This window comes from Danio rerio, chromosome 3 (assembly GCF_049306965.1).
Source record: "Danio rerio strain Tuebingen ecotype United States chromosome 3, GRCz12tu, whole genome shotgun sequence".
Lineage (NCBI taxonomy): Eukaryota > Metazoa > Chordata > Actinopteri > Cypriniformes > Danionidae > Danio > Danio rerio.
This window is the reverse complement of record NC_133178.1, coordinates 8,825,001-8,830,515: the sequence shown is the minus strand read 5'-3', so window position 1 is coordinate 8,830,515 and position 5,515 is coordinate 8,825,001. Positions and strand designations below refer to the sequence as shown.

At 38.6% G+C, this 5,515-nt stretch overlaps 1 long non-coding RNA gene across 1 annotated transcript in view; it reads left to right on the top strand.

The window, feature by feature from the left end:
- The first annotated feature begins 974 nt into the window (after window positions 1–974).
- Window positions 975–5,515, top strand: part of LOC141381137 (uncharacterized) — an 84,657-nt gene continuing 80,116 nt past the window's right edge. The window contains exons 1-3 of the long non-coding RNA XR_012400806.1: window positions 975–1,232; window positions 1,872–1,936; window positions 2,136–2,254. This is a non-coding gene — a long non-coding RNA (uncharacterized lncRNA). The remainder of the gene's footprint in view (window positions 1,233–1,871; window positions 1,937–2,135; window positions 2,255–5,515) is intronic.

Below are 5,515 nucleotides of genomic sequence, written 5' to 3'. Positions count from 1 at the left end.
AATAGGAAACAAACTGAGGTCATTTGAACTATAAATTCTATTTTGTTGTTGTTGAATTTACAATCAGAATTTGCTGGTCAAATCTACAAATAATTACAAAGTTGCAGCAAGAACAACCTTAGTTTTTAAGTAGAAAAAGCTGAAATAGTATTTTTACTTCATATTGTTTTGTAAATGTATCTTTAGCACTTTATTTTGATGGTCCATTTGAGTATTAGTAGACTGTCTGCCTAATATCTGCTGATACTGCTCCTTCAACAGACAATTAACTGACTACAAGAAACTTTGCAAGTACATGTCAACTTACACTAACTCTAACCTAACAGTCTACTTATAATCTCATGAGATTGAGTTGGCATGTAGATGCAATATAACTTAAATTCAACAAACAGACCATCAAAATAAAGTGTGACCTTTTTTTAATAGTTCTTTTTTATATAATACACAGTAAATGGCAAAATAAGCAGTGCTAGTGTTTATTTCGAAGCACAATTATTCCAAAGTTACTGTATTTGACAGAAAATATATAGTAAAAAAAAACAAAAAATATAATATTATATTATTATTATTTATATATTAAATCATATATATAAATATAATACATGTTACATATATATATATATATATATATATATATATATATATATATATATATATATATATATATATATGATATTTTCTTTAAAATACAGTAATTTTAGAATAATTGTCTGATTTCTCATACAATAATGTGTTAATTCTTGTCTGGTTAATAACATTTCCTATCAATTTCTAAGTGAAAATTGCAAACTGTTCAGTGTAGCTTATAAATGTTGTATATTCTGAATAAACAATAATTGCAAGCATTTTGCACTTTGCTTTTTATGCTTAATTGCAAGCATCTGCACATATCTCCGTGAAAGTGGGTAAAGGGCAAGTTTGATGCATGAGTGTGTGTGTGTGTGTGTGTGTGTGTGTGTGTCTGATGTCTTCAGGTACTCCACCAGGCTGAAGACCGGAGAGAAAGCAAGCAACGCAGGCTTAGTGTGTCCTATTTAGGATTCAGGGTCATTGTACATGGCTCCAGGCTCTGACTGTGCTAAACACTGCAGCAGAACTGATCTACAATCAGATCCACAACACTGACCTGAGAGCCGCTGTTAACAAGAGTGTCCAAACACAGCGAGCACAGGTGTAGAAGAGGATCAGTGTGTTGGGATCTGGGGCGACGTCCAAAATCACCTGCTTCTCGGGTATGTACTTCATTTGAATGTGAATCTATTACATGACTCTTAGAAAAGTATATGACCCTGACCGGCCACTTTATTAGGTACACCTTATTAGTACTGAGTTGGACCCCCTTTTGCTTTCAGAACTGCCTTAATCCTTCGTGGCCTAGATTTAACAAGCTACTGGAAATAGTCCTCAGAGATTTTACTCCATATTGACATGATAGCATCACGCAGTTGCTGCAGATTTGTCGGCTGCACATCCATGATGCGAATCTCCCGTTCCAGCACATCCCAAAGGTGCTCTATTGGATTGAGATCTGGTGGCTGTGGAGGCCATTTGAGTATAGTGAACTCATTGTCATGTTCAAGAAACCAGTCTGAGATCTCTCCATCTCCACCCCTCCTCCCCCGGTCTCCCAGATTTCATTACCCAGATGTTGGCAGGTATGACTAGTTTTTGCCCATGGTAGATTCACCTTCAGAGACTAGAGCCAACATTTGAAGACTTGGTAAAATATGCAGAGACAGACAATGTGGCAAAAAAATGGTATAAACATAGGCAGCAGTTTTACAAGTCTTTGATGGGGTGATTACATAACAGAGCATGCAGAGTTTCCTCAACAATTAAGCTCATGTTTTTACCATATGTTCACTCTACAGTTTAAAGCCCGATCGAAAATGGTTACATGTTATAAAGAAAAGGATAATGAGAAGGAAAGGAGGCGGTGAGTATAAAAGCTTCTTTGAATATGCTTTATTTTTACCACAACGTTACATAAAACTTACATAAATTGCTGGAGAATTATAATATGACTTCAGTGGACTTGAAATAAAGCTGTTTAGATTTTTCATTCAACATTTTCATTGTGCTTCTTTCTTTCTTTCTTTCTTTCTTTCTTTCTTTCTTTCTTTCTGTTTATATAGCTTGATGATTTCATCTCTTGGAGTGCATTTGTTTAATATAAAAGAGCAGCACGGACATTCTTCGAAACATCTCTTTTTGTGTCCCACAGAAGAAAAGTCATGATGCAGCATGAAGATAAGTAAGTAGCTAAGTTTTCATTAAAAGATGTCAATTAAACTTATGTAATTTATTTTTTTCATTACTATTATTATTATTATTATTTATTTTTATTATTATTACATTTTGGACCTATTTGTCCACCCGAATATACCTGTCACTTTTTTTTTTGATAGGGCGCATTTATAAGAGTGTTGGCAGTCTGTCTGACTCTTGGAGGGGCCCTTTGGGGTCGAGGGCCATCTGGCATGGGTTGATTCTCTTTACGATATTTGTTTTGTCATAAAACAGTTTAGTTTAGTCTAGTCCAATTCAGTCTAGTTCAGTCTAGTCTAGTTCTCTTCAGTCCACCGTTTCATTTGTGCAAGTTTCAGGCAAGTGTTGGGTAGGGCGGCATTAATAAGAACAAAGTGTTGGTAGTCTGTCTGACTCTCAGAGGGGCCCTTGGGGGCCGAGGGCCGACTGGCATGGGTTGATTCTCTAATTACGTGAAGGGTTCACAAAAGCCGTGGAGCAGAGAGCAGAAACAGACTCTCTGAACTTTATTAGAAAGAAATGAAAGCAGAGAGCCAGAATGTCAGCCATCTGAATTATAACACACACACACACACGCACACACACATTTAGGACAGAAAGTTTATTATGAAACTGGTTCGAACTCCGCTCATAGGAAATCTGGAGGACTAATAATACATGGATGAAGACGATGATATAAATAAATCGGGGATATCAATCATGGGATCATTCTCTAACAGTATCAGTAATATATGCAAGTATAATTTTTAATTTGATTTTAAAATATATTTTCTCTAAAGGTGCCCTATAAAGAAAGTCTGGTTATATCTAGTCATAGTGGAATAATAAGAGATCGCTATATGGAAATGGCTATACCGTGAGCCTCAGTCATCATTGTTTCATCGTTTTCATGTAAATTACACAAACACAAAGCAGACTGTTGTGTGACTCATCATGGGCCACACCCTCAGCATTCGACTGTAGCTACTTTAGGCCATGTGCATTATTTGACATTCAGACCTGACAAGCAGCCGAGTCATCAGGACATCACCAGCCAAAACACAGACTCGAGATCAGTAATATCAAAGTTTAAATTAAACTTACTGTGTGTGGGACTCCTATATTAAAAACGGGAGATGCAGCAAAATTGAAAGCCAGCTGCAGGTTGTTTGTAATTCATTACTAAGCATCTATTTCAACAAGTCAGAATGCAAAATGCGGGATATTATACTTTATACAGTCTTTTGTGCCTTTGTTAATTCATTATGTTTATTGAGAAATTTGCTGAATATGTATTTTAATTTGAGGGAACAAACACACCTAGACTGCTAAGCGTTGTATTTAATGCACATTTGAGCATTGTGTCTCATCCCTTGTGTGCGCGTGTGTATACACGGGAGAAAGAGAGAGAGCTCATTAATATTCACGATCATTCCAAATATGGTCAATTATGGACCTTCTGATTCTAGGGGTATTTAATGGAGTATTAAATGACCTTACAAAACCAATTCTGGAGATTTTTGACATCAGCTAAGCCATATACCTGTATATAGATATCAGTGAACAATTTAACTCATTAAATCAACCTTTGAACAGTTATTAGCCCTTTTTCATATATTTTCCAATTGATGTTTAACATAGCAAGAATATGCTTCAGTTTTACTAATTATACACACACGTATATATATATATTTCTCTTCTGGTGAAATAATGTATTTATTTTAGTTTGACTGAAATTAAATTACAAATATTTATATATACATATATACACTTCACCCATCCATCCATTCATCTTTCCAGCCATCCATCCATCCAGCCAGCCATCCAGCCAGCCATTTATCCATTCACCCATCCATCCATCCATCCATCCAGCCATCCATTTATCCATTCAGCCATCCATCCATCCATCCATCCATCCAGCCAGCCAGCCAGCCAGCCAGCCATCCATTTATCCAGCCATCCATCCAGCCATCCTTCAGTCATCCATTTAGCCATTACTAAGCCATCCATCCAGCCATCCATTTAGCCATCCATTCAGCCATTACTCAGCCATCCATCCAATTATCCATTCATCCATCCATTCATTTATCCATTAAGACATTCATCCAGCCATCCATTCAGCCATTACTCAGCCATCCATTCAGCCATCCATTCATCCATCCATTAAGCCATCTATTAAGCCATCCATCCAGCTATCCATCCAGCCATCCATTTAGCCATCCATTCAGCCATTACTCAGCCATCCATCCAGTTATCCATTCATCCATCCATTCATTTATCCATTAAGACATTCATCCAGCCATCCATCCAGCTATCCATTTAGCCATTACTCAGCCATCCATTCATCCATCCATCCATTAAGCCATCTATTAAGCCATCCATCCAGCCATCCATCCAGCCATCCATTTAGCCATCCATTCAGCCATTACTCAGCCATCCATCCAGTTATCCATTCATCCATCCATTCATTTATCCATTAAGCCATCCATCCAGCCATCCATTCAGCCATTACTCAGCCATCCATTCAGCCATCCATTCAGCCATCCATTCATCCATCCATTCATCCATCCATTAAGCCATCTATTAAGCCATCCATCCAGCCGTCCATCCAGCCATCCATTTAGCCATCCATTTAGCCATCTAGCCATCTATTCATCCAGCCATCCATCTAGCCATACATTCAGCCATTACTCAGCCATCCATTCTTCCATCCATTCTTCCATCCATTCATCCATCCATTAAGCCATCTATTAAGCCATCCATCCAGCAATCCATTCAGCCGTCCATCCGTCTATCCATCCAGCCATTCATTTAGCCATCTATTCAGCAATCCATTCAGCCATCCATCCAGCCATCCATCCAGCCATCCATTCAGCCATCCATTCACCCAGTCATCCATCTAGCCATCCATCTAGCCATCCATTCATCCATCTAGCCATCCAGTCATCCCTCCATCCAGCCATCCATTCAGCCATCCATCCATCCATCCATCCATCCATCCATCCATCCAGCCATCCATTCATCCATCCATCTAGCCATCCATCCTGTCATCCATCCTGCCATCCATTCAGCCATCCATCTAGCCATCCATTCATCCAGCCATCCATCTAGCCATCCATTCATCCATCCATCCAGCCATCTGTCCATCCAGCCATCCATTCATCCATCTAGCCATCCATCCTGCCATCCATCTAGCCATCATTCCAGCCATCCATCCAGCCATCCATCTAGCCATCCATCTAGCCATCCATCTAGCCATCCATCCAGC